This window comes from Aegilops tauschii, unplaced genomic scaffold, assembly GCF_002575655.3.
Source record: "Aegilops tauschii subsp. strangulata cultivar AL8/78 unplaced genomic scaffold, Aet v6.0 ptg001333l_obj, whole genome shotgun sequence".
Classification (NCBI taxonomy): domain Eukaryota; kingdom Viridiplantae; phylum Streptophyta; class Magnoliopsida; order Poales; family Poaceae; genus Aegilops; species Aegilops tauschii.
In genome coordinates, this window is record NW_027333527.1 from 1 (window position 1) to 11,721 (window position 11,721).

Here is an 11,721-nt window from a genome sequence, read left to right on the forward strand (position 1 = left end):
GTCCAAGAGAGAAAGTTCTTCTAATTCTATGAATCTTTCTAGAATCCTTTTCTCTTGAATATCAGTTAAGAGAGTTTCGGATTGCCTGGTATTCCACCAATTCTTAATCCAAAGTTCCAGACATTTGTTAAATGAGGAAGAGACCCCCCAAGGCAAAAGTACGATAAATACAAGATATAGTAAAGAAGGCAATGCTTTCTTTTTTTTCATTTTTGATCCGTAAATGGAGTTGTTAATGAATATGCTTCATTCGCTGACTCTATTCCATTCCCTGACTCTATATGATGATATTTCTATTTCATGATATTTCTATTTCTTTGAAGCAAAAACTATATAGGTTTGATACCCTGTATCTATTCTTCTTTTTTGTATATTAGTTAGTAGTGGAATTTCAGTGCATTGGGTTCTTTCTTAGATCTAGATGGAATGAAATAGTGAAATAGAATAAAAAAAAAGCCCTTTCGGATGAAAAAAGAAGAATAGTATGCGATATATCTCACTTGGATAAAAAAAAATTAAAAGCAAATTTCTCTTATCCTCGTTTGTTCCTTCCTTTAGATAAATACTTAAAAATCCCCTTACAATAACAAATCCAATTTAGAAGGGACTTCCTCCCCGTGTTGAGAAAACTTTTCTTCTTCCAATTCTTCTTTTCTTCATTCAACTCAGTTCAAAAAAGATACCTCAAAATACTTCAATTGGTACGCGCAAGAAATAGGCCAATTCGGCAGCTTTTTGTTCAATTTCTCGTGGAGTAAAAAATTGATCATCAGTACGAGTCAAGGGAATGATCCCCTGGCCCCGGATTTCCATATAAAGAATACGACGAGGATAAAGACCCTCTTTAACCTGAATTCTAATTGATTGGATATCCCGCATAAGGAATCGAAGGAAGACGCGACGTTTTATTCCAGGGAATCCCCAACGAAAAATGCACACTATTCCCTCTTTTCTATCGAATCGGTCATAACCACTACCTACATTCCACAAAATAGTACACCACAAGTAGGAGCTAATGAATAGGCCTGCGATTCCGTAGAAAGACATCACGACCCCCTGCGGAAAAAAAAGAATTTCTTGAGATGGAAGTATAGATATAATATTCTTACCAAGATAACTGGAAATCCCAACCGATAAGAATCCTAGTGAACCTAGAAAAAGAATACAGGCCCAGAAAAAATTACCCCTTTTTCGAGAACCTTTTAGAAGTTCTACCCATATGTGTTCTGATCGCCAATTCATATTAGATATACTAAATCCAGCAGCGGTCGATTGAAATTGAGAGAATAAGCTAAATAATTTTGACTTTACTTTTTTTGATTCTGAAATCGCCTTCAGCAACTAGTACTCCTGTGAAATAATAGGTTAGATACATTGACTTTCTATTCAAAAAATATTCGTTGATTCAATTAAATAAATAAAATAAAACTCGCTATACCTGGCTCTGCATATTCATGCATTTATGCTCGTAGCCTATATCCGCATCCATAACCGTTTTTCATTTGTGTGTAGAAAGTGTGTGTAGAAAAAGCCACATACCCTACCATATTATATTACTTACACTAAAAAATACTAGACAATCTTATTTTTTTGCACATAAAGAAATAAAGAAGTCATTGCAATTGCCGGAAATACTAAGCCTACTAAAGGCACGAAAATAGAAGGTAAGTTTAAATCCGTCATGGAATAGGTGTCTCAATTCAAATTTACTATTTCTATCTAGTCGAAAAATATCTTAAGATTCTTATGATATAATTAAGTATATCTATTATAAGGAATATTGACTATTGTATTGTATTTTTTATTTTTAGTTTGAAAAATATTCTGTAAAAAAAATGAAAGGATAATAAGAAAATTCCAAAAAAGGAGAACTAATTAAAAAGATTTTATTTTGATTTTCCCATCCTCATGGCCTTTCTATCTTTCTAATCTAATTTGAAATTGGATTCAAAAGAAAGCGGTTAGAATTTACTTCCTGCATACATACTTCTCTAGAAGCGCATACAATTGATAATACTATATTTTATTATTTTATTATTTTATTTGTATTTCTTTATTGTATTATACCTTAATATATATATTCTAGATATATAGAATAGACGAATCTCGATTTGTCAAGTCTCATGATCATATCATGATCTATTTTTATTCGGCTCAATCTTTTTTTTTTCTAAAAAAGATTGAGCCGAGTTTAATTGCAATCAATTAGAAGAATAAAGAAGAATTACTGCATTTCATAACTGATTTTTTTCTCTTTTTATTTCGTTTCTTTTTTATTTATACCTTCTTTATCTTTAGTTTTATCTAGTTAATCAATAGTATCTACCGGCTCGAACTCGAATTTGATCGCCTTCCATACTTCACAAGCTGCGGCTAGTTCAGGACTCCATTTGCAAGCTGCTCGGATAATTTCATTACCTTCGCGAGCAAGATCGCGCCCTTCGTTACGAGCTTGTACACAGGCTTCTAAAGCCACTCGATTAGCTGCTGCACCAGGTGCATTTCCCCAAGGATGTCCTAAAGTTCCTCCACCAAATTGTAATACAGAATCGTCCCCAAAGATTTCGGTCAGAGCTGGCATATGCCAAACATGAATACCACCTGAAGCTACCGGTATAACACCTGGCATGGATACCCAGTCCTGAGTGAAAAAGATACCGCGAGCACGATCTTTTTCAATAAAATCATCGCGCAATAAATCAACAAAACCTAAAGTCATTTCGCGTTCCCCTTCTAACTTACCTACTACTGTACCGGAGTGGATATGATCTCCCCCAGACATACGCAATGCTTTAGCTAATACACGGAAATGCATACCATGATTTTTCTGTCTATCAATAACTGCATGCATTGCACGGTGAATGTGAAGAAGTAGGCCATTGTCGCGGCAATAATGAGCCAAAGTAGTATTTGCGGTGAATCCCCCAGTTAAGTAGTCATGCATTACAATAGGAACCCCTAATTCTCTTGCAAATACAGCTCTCTTAATCATTTCTTCACATGTACCCGCAGTCGCATTCAAGTAATGCCCCTTGATTTCACCGGTTTCGGCCTGTGATTTATAAATAGCTTCGGCACAAAAGACAAAACGGTCTCTCCAGCGCATAAATGGTTGTGAGTTTACGTTTTCATCATCTTTGGTAAAATCAAGTCCACCACGTAGACACTCATAACACGCTCTACCATAATTTTTTGCGGATAATCCCAATTTTGGTTTAATAGTACATCCCAATAAAGGACGACCATACTTGTTCAACTTATCTCTTTCAACTTGGATACCATGAGGCGGGCCTTGGAAAGTTTTTGAATAAGTAGGGGGAATTCGTAGATCCTCCAAACGTAGAGCACGTAGGGCTTTGAAACCAAATACGTTACCTACAATGGAAGTAAACATGTTAGTAACGGAACCCTCTTCAAATAGGTCTAATGGATAAGCTACATAACAGATCCATTGGTTGTCTTCCCCAGCAACAGGCTCGATGTGATAGCATCGTCCTTTGTAACGATCAAGACTGGTAAGTCCATCAGTCCAAACAGTTGTCCATGTACCAGTAGAAGATTCGGCAGCTACTGCAGCCCCTGCTTCTTCGGGCGGAACCCCAGGCTGAGGACTTACTCGGAATGCTGCCAAGATATCAGTATCCTTAGTTTCATACTCTGGGGTGTAGTAAGTCAATTTATAATCTTTAACACCAGCTTGAAATCCAACACCTGCTTTAGTTTCTGTTTGTGGTGACATAAGTCCCTCCCTATAACTCTTGAATTAAGAATTCTCACAATAACAGGGTCTACTCGATGTTAATTAGGCGTAAATGAAACTTTAGAAAAAATCTCGTAAAACAAAAAAAAAGGATATTCAATTAATATAATATCAACTCATTAAAGAAAATTGAGGGCATGCTTAGGTTAATGAATATGTTTCATTCATATATAATGCGTACACCCTGTGTATGTTCTATCCTATAGGAATTCCACTATAGGAATTCGATAGGAATTGAGTTGTTGTTATGGTAAGTTAACACGGTTCGTTATTAAACCATGGATTTGATTTACCAAATCCATAATTATTGTATACTCTTTGATAGATATAGCGCAACCCAAATTAATTCCTAATCCTTATTTTACAAGTTCTTAATAGTTCTCTTTTCTTATTTTGAATGCAAATACCTAACTAAATACTAATAAAATTCTTTGTTGACAGCAATCTATGCTTCACAGTAGTATATATTTTGTATATCGAAGTCCTAGATAGGAAAGTAGAGTAGGCACAGATCCTCCACAAAAGGCAAAATGTATGTATATGAAAAAAAGATTGATTGAACTTTCCAACGGACTCATTCCATGAGTAAACGATTGAATGGGATTCGCTTGGGCAACGAAATCAAGTCCTGGTCCCCTTTTCTCTCTTATTGAATTAACTAATTCATTTCCTTTTTACTTTTGGATTTTTTTTGATTTGATTTGGCATTATTCAACAATAAAAAAAGAAAAATTTCGACAAATTCCTTTTTTTTAATTATGTGATAATTATGAGAACCAATCCTACTACTTCTCCTCCCGGGGTTTCCACAATTGAAGAAAAAAGTACAGGTCGTATCGATCAAATTATTGGACCCGTGCTGGATGTCACTTTTCCCCCAGGCAAGTTACCTTATATTTATAACGCTTTGGTAGTCCAGAGTAGAGACACTGCCGATAAGCAAATTAATGTGACTTGTGAGGTACAACAATTATTAGGAAATAATCGAGTTAGAGCTGTAGCTATGAGTGCTACGGACGGGTTGATGAGAGGAATGGAAGTGATTGACACGGGAGCTCCTCTCAGTGTTCCGGTCGGTGGAGCTACTCTCGGACGAATTTTCAACGTTCTTGGGGAGCCTGTTGACAATTTGGGTCCTGTAGATAGTAGTGCAACGTTCCCTATTCATAGATCTGCGCCTGCCTTTATCGAGTTAGATACGAAATTATCCATCTTTGAAACAGGTATTAAGGTCGTCGATCTTTTAGCTCCTTATCGACGTGGAGGAAAAATAGGACTATTTGGGGGGGCTGGAGTAGGTAAAACAGTACTGATCATGGAATTAATCAATAACATTGCTAAAGCTCATGGGGGCGTATCCGTATTCGGTGGAGTAGGGGAACGGACTCGTGAAGGAAATGATCTTTATATGGAAATGAAGGAATCCGGAGTAATTAATGAAAAAAATATTGAGGAATCAAAGGTAGCTCTAGTCTATGGCCAAATGAATGAACCACCGGGAGCTCGTATGAGAGTTGGTTTAACTGCCCTAACTATGGCGGAATATTTCCGAGATGTTAATAAGCAAGACGTGCTTTTATTTATCGATAATATCTTTCGTTTTGTTCAAGCAGGATCAGAGGTATCCGCTTTATTAGGGAGAATGCCCTCCGCAGTGGGTTATCAACCTACTCTTAGTACAGAAATGGGTTCTTTGCAAGAAAGAATTGCTTCTACTAAAAAGGGATCTATAACTTCGATTCAAGCAGTTTATGTACCTGCAGACGATTTGACCGACCCTGCCCCTGCCACAACATTTGCACATTTGGATGCTACTACCGTACTTTCCAGAGGATTAGCTTCCAAGGGTATTTATCCAGCAGTAGATCCTTTAGATTCAACCTCGACTATGTTACAGCCTCGGATCGTTGGCAACGAACATTATGAAACTGCGCAAAGAGTTAAGGAAACTTTACAACGTTACAAAGAACTTCAGGACATTATCGCAATTCTTGGCTTGGATGAATTATCGGAAGAGGATCGTTTAACTGTAGCAAGAGCAAGAAAAATTGAGCGTTTCTTATCACAACCGTTCTTTGTGGCAGAAGTTTTTACTGGTTCTCCAGGAAAGTATGTTGCTCTTGCGGAAACTATTAGGGGATTTCAACTAATCCTTTCCGGAGAATTAGACGGCCTACCTGAACAGGCTTTTTATTTGGTGGGTAACATCGATGAAGCTAGCACGAAAGCTATAACCTTAGAAGAGGAGAACAAATCGAAGAAATGAAATTAAATCTTTATGTACTGACTCCTAAGCGAATTATTTGGGATTGTGAAGTGAAAGAAATCATTTTATCCACTAATAGTGGCCAAATTGGCGTATTACCAAACCACGCCCCCATTAACACAGCAGTAGATATGGGTCCTTTGAGAATACGCCTCCTCAACGACCAATGGTTAACAGCGGTTCTGTGGAGCGGTTTTGCGAGAATAGTTAATAATGAGATCATCATTTTAGGAAATGATGCGGAACTGGGTAGTGATATTGATCCGGAAGAAGCTCAAAAGGCACTTGAAATAGCCGAAGCTAACTTGAGTAAAGCTGAGGGTACGAAAGATTTGGTTGAAGCGAAGCTCGCTCTCAGACGAGCTAGGATACGAATCGAGGCTGTCAATTGGATTCCCCCATCCAATTGAAGACAATCCAGTGGTTTATAGTTGATACAAAGAAAAAGGGAAGAGGGGTAGAAAAAGTTATTAGATAGTGAAGCGAAGTAAGTCCAATGCTATCTAGTAATTTTTCTACCTACTTACCTACTATTGGATTTGAACCAATGACTCCCGCCGTATGAAAGCAATACTCTAACCACTGAGTTAAGTAGGCAATTTATCACCACAAAGGAAGACCCATTACTTCGATCGATTATATATTGAATCCCTTTTCTAAGCAATACCGCTCTGTTATTGGTCTGTTATATACTAAATACTAAACTAAATACTAAACAGATACAGATCAAAGGGGTATCCTCTGGCATTAGAAAATATTCATCTTGACAAGAAATTATCTATATGTTAAGATATCTGTGATAAGGGCTATAGCTCAGTTCGGTAGAGCAACTCGTTTACACGTGCGCCAATGCTTTTCAAAGGAGCTTATTATGCAATGAACATAATCGATCTTATTGCAAAATCAATGTCTTACTTCATAGATTCGAGAGAATAGGAGAACAGTAGCCTGACAAACAGTCGGTTCAGTCCGATTCAGGTGCCAATTCAGGTGCCTAATCAAATAGAACCCTTATGGATTTGCTAGTTGATAAGGTAAATATCCAGCCCACTAAATGCTAGGCGTAATGAGGATAAGGGCCTCCAAAAAACTTCTTTTCGTTCTATGAACTTTAAGGTGTATGAAGTCTCATAGTTAACTCTTGCAGTGGAACGATAGAGACTCCATTTCACTTAGGTTGATTTAATTTAGACCGGAGGCAGACCTAAGTCAAGGTAATCCTCCTTTGAAACACTTTGGTATTGCTCCTAGATAGATCATAATACAAAAAATCAATCAGAGCACAGGGAGCCATCTCATTATCTTTCCGTAAAGAAAAACTATGGTGGACTAACTGATCTTTAAATCAGTTTATGAAAGAGCCCAATGCAAAAAAATGCATGTTGGGTCTTTGAAACAGTTCAAATCATTTCGATAATAATCCGTTTGATCTGTTTTACCGAGAAGGTCTACGGTTCGAATCCGTATAGCCCTAATATGCCCTTTTTTAGATTTTAGGATCTCTATCCTATGTTTTCTTTAGTTTAGTATAGTTTTCATTTTCTCATTAGTATTTGTTTATAGACTGGATAGGCGCCTGCGACATAGAATAGAGATAAAAGCATTACCAAAGGCTCATTCATCGAAAATCAAAATCATACAGACAGGAAAAGAAAAACGAATTTCTATCAAATCAATAGAAGAAAGGATCCTTTCCCTGATTTGAATCCCGTCCTCCTTCAAATAGGATATCTCTAGACTTCCCTATAATAACTGCAATGATTTTATCCATTTTGCGAATTCCTACTTTGTTTTAAGTATATTTATGTATATTTATTACTTTGTTTATAGATACATTATGTAAATTGATCAACTTTAAATAGAAAAAATAAAGTAAAGAGTAAATAAGAAAACAGAATATTCTGTCTCATAGTTCTGAAATAGAGTTCTTTATTTTTATTTTATAGTATTACTTCTCATTAATTATACTGCATAGATTAGTCCTACTATCTTAATTAGGTTCTAATTTAGTAGTATTCTCATTTTTATTTAATAGTCTCTATTATTTTATTATTAAATATTAAATAAAGGATAGAGCTATTCTTTTTTCTAGAGATTTCGAGAAAGCGAGACAAAGTGAACGAGAAAGTTTTCTTTATATAAGAATTAGATCTACATACACCATATCTAAATAGAATGGAAATCCAAAGAAAGGGAGTTGGGATTCCATTGGATGAATCTTTAAAGAAGATGCAGCACAGAGGAAACAAAGGCTAAACTAAGCGCTTTTGTTTGAACAAAAAAGATTCTTGTTTCACCGAGGAAAAGAGAGAAGTTCTGGATAAATTGACAATGCTGAATTGAATTGACTAATTTAAGTTCCGCCTATTCCACATTATGGGAGTACATTATGTTTCTGCTTCACGAATATGATATTTTTTGGACATTTCTTAATAATAGCAAGCCTTATTCTATTTTGGCATTTTCGATTTCAGGACTTTTAGCCCCGGTTAGTGAAGGACCAGAGAAGCTTTCTAGTTATGAATCGGTATAGAACCCATGGGAGGGGCTTGGGTACAATTCCGAATACGCTATTATATGTTTGCGCTCGTTTTTGGTTGTTTTTGATGTGGAAACCGTCTTTCTATACCCTTGGGCAATGAGTTTCGACGTATTGGGTGTATCCGTTTTTATCGAAGCCTTTGATTTTCGTGCTTATCTTAGTTGTTGGTTTAGTTTATGCATGGCGAAAAGGAGCTTGGAATGGTCTTAACTGAATATTTAGACAAAAAAAAAAGAAGGAAAAGATTCTATTGAGACAGTTATGAATTGATTGAGTTTCCCTTACTTGACCAAACAAGTTTCCAATTCTGTATTTCAACTACACCAAATGATCTTTCGAATTGGTCAAGACTCTCCAGTTTATGGCCCCTTCTATACGGTACCAGTTGTTGTTTCATGAATTTGCTTCATTAATAGGCTCACGATTCGACTTTGATCGTTATGGATTGGTACCAAGATCAAGTCCTAGGCAAGCAGACCTAATTTTAACAGCGGTACGGTAACAATGAAAATGGCTCCCTCTTTAGTGAGATTATACGAGCAAATGCCTGAACCAAAATACGTCATTGCTATGGGAGCCTGTACTATTACAGGGGGAATGTTCAGTACGGATTCCTATAGTACTGTTCGGGGAGTTGATAGTTAATTCCTGTGGATGTCTACTTGCCGGGCTGCCACCTAAACCGAGGCAGTTATAGATGCCCTAACAAAACTTCGTAAGAAGATATCGCGAGAAATAGTTGAGGATCGAACTCTATCTCAAAATAAAAATAGATGTTTTACTACCAGTCACAAGCTTTATGTTAGGCGCAGTACTCTATACAGGAACTTATGAGCAAGAATTGCTCTATCAATCACCATCTACATTAGATATATCTTCTGAACTTTTTTCAAATCAAAAGTTCAGTACCTTCCTACAAATTAGTGAATTAGGAGAGGGGCTCTTTTGTGTAGAAAAATAAAAAGCAGGGCAATCTTTCAAACTTGCATCCGAAATGTGAAATATTTATACAAAGAGGGAGAGATGAAGACAATGCAGCAGGGTTGGTATCTAATTGGCTAGTCAAACATGAGGTGGTTCATAGATCTTTGGGCTTTGATCACCGAGGAATAGAGACTTTACAAATAAAAGCAGGGGATTGGGATTCCATTGCTGTCATTTTATATGTATATGGTTACAATTATTTACGCTCCCATGTGCTTATGATGTAGCACCGGTGGATCTTTAGTAGCGTGTATCATCTTACGAGAATACAATATGGTATAGATAATCAGAAGAAGTCTGCATAAAAGTCTTTGCCCAAAAGGATAATCCTAGAATTCCGTCTGTCTTCTGGATTTGGAGAAGTGCCGATTTTCAAGAACGCGAAATCTTATGATATGGTGGGAATCTCTTATGATAATCATCCGCGCCTTAAACGTATCCTAATGCCTGAAAGTTGGATAGGCTGGCCCTTACGTAAGGATTATATAACCCCCAATTTTTATGAAATACAAGATGCTCATTGAATGATAAGAAATTCATGCTCACTTATACAACACAACTCCAGATTTTATTCAAGTCAAGGAATATTTTTAGGTTCTTTTCCTAGATGAAACGGAATACCTATTTATAATTAATTCCTAATTATACAAAAGCATTCCAGATAGACTGAGCAAAAAAAGGGTTTCATTTTGGATTCCCCTATTTTGAAAATCGCATATTAATTTCCTTCATATGAACAGAAAAATAGGATGACTCAAAGAAGTTCTCTACCAGGAACTTTGTACGCGCACATTACTTAGCACAACTAGGAAAATAAGATAAGATAAAGATAAGCAAGACTAAAAAAATATTCGTCGGAATAGCGGAATACAAATTAGAAACGCAAAAAAATAAAGGGGAATCTCACCCCCTTCTTTATCATAAGAAAAGATATATTTTAAAACTTCTTAAAAAGAAGTGCCTCTATATTTATATTATAGATTTATCCACTTAGATGAATAAATATTATTAATGAATATGTATCACAATCCATCTCGAGGTATTTGGATCAATACCTATTCGGTGGATCTTTTTTTTTTCTCTGCCAGGAACCAGATTTGAACTGGTGACACGAGGATTTTCAGTCCTCTGCTCTACCAACTGAGCTATCCTGACCTTTTTCTTGTGCATCATCCTAGTAGAGTATTTGTATCTATGTCAATTAAAAGGACTAAAAATTAATTAAAGTATTTCAAATTTAAAATTTGAAAATGGGGGGGGTAGTCCTATGCATTGTGCATGGTTTACTTAAATAAAACTTAAAAATAGAGTGAATAACCAAGATTTCTTGCCGATACTCTAATAAAAAAGAAATCTATTCAATGAATAGGATAAGATCCATTGAGTTCTCTTCGCATTCTTTGTGAAAGAGTAGAATGAGAAAGCTAATGAATCTTAAACCCATTGCATTGATAAAAAGAAAAAAAAGAGGATAAATAATAATAATATAGTATAGTTAGGGAATAAAAGAGGATTTGGGGATAGAGGGACTTGAACCCTCACAACTTATAAAGTCGACGGATTTTCCTTTTACTAGAAATTTCATTGTTGTCAGTATTGACATGTAGAATGGGACTCTCTCTTTGTCCTCGTCCGATTAATCCACTTTTTAAAGATCTCGAAACTTGAATTTGAATTGAAGAATTTGATTATTCAATATTCGATTGGAGTGGATTCACAATAATGAAAAAAAAAAATTATGATATGAGTTTTTTATTTCATAATCATTATCATTTCTAATTTCATTTTTAAAAAAGATAAAGAACCTATATTATAATTATAATATAATATGAGTTCTGTGATTAATCGTTTGCTATGTCAGTATCTATACGTGTTTATTAAATGTATAAGTATAAAACCCCTCTTTCTCTAATTTAGAATTAGAAGGAATTCACTAACAACACAACGTAATTAACTCGATTCGTTAGAACAGCTTCCATTGAGTCTCTGCACCTATCCTTTTCCTTTGTATTCTAGTTCGAGAACCCTTGTTTTCTCAAAACACGGATTTGGCTCAGGATTGCCCTTTTTTAATTCCAGGGTTTCTCTGAATTTGGAACCACTTAGCAGGTTTCCATACCAAGGCTCAATACAATCAAGTCCGTAGCGTCTACCGATTTCGCCATATCC

General features: G+C 35.9%; 1 non-coding gene across 1 annotated transcript; it reads right to left on the reverse strand.

The window, feature by feature from the left end:
- Positions 1-10,634: 10,634 nt before the first annotated feature.
- TRNAF-GAA (transfer RNA phenylalanine (anticodon GAA)) lies at positions 10,635-10,707 on the reverse strand. The gene has a single exon. It is a non-coding gene; the product is annotated as a tRNA-Phe (tRNA).
- Between the last annotated feature and the right edge of the window lie 1,014 nt (positions 10,708-11,721).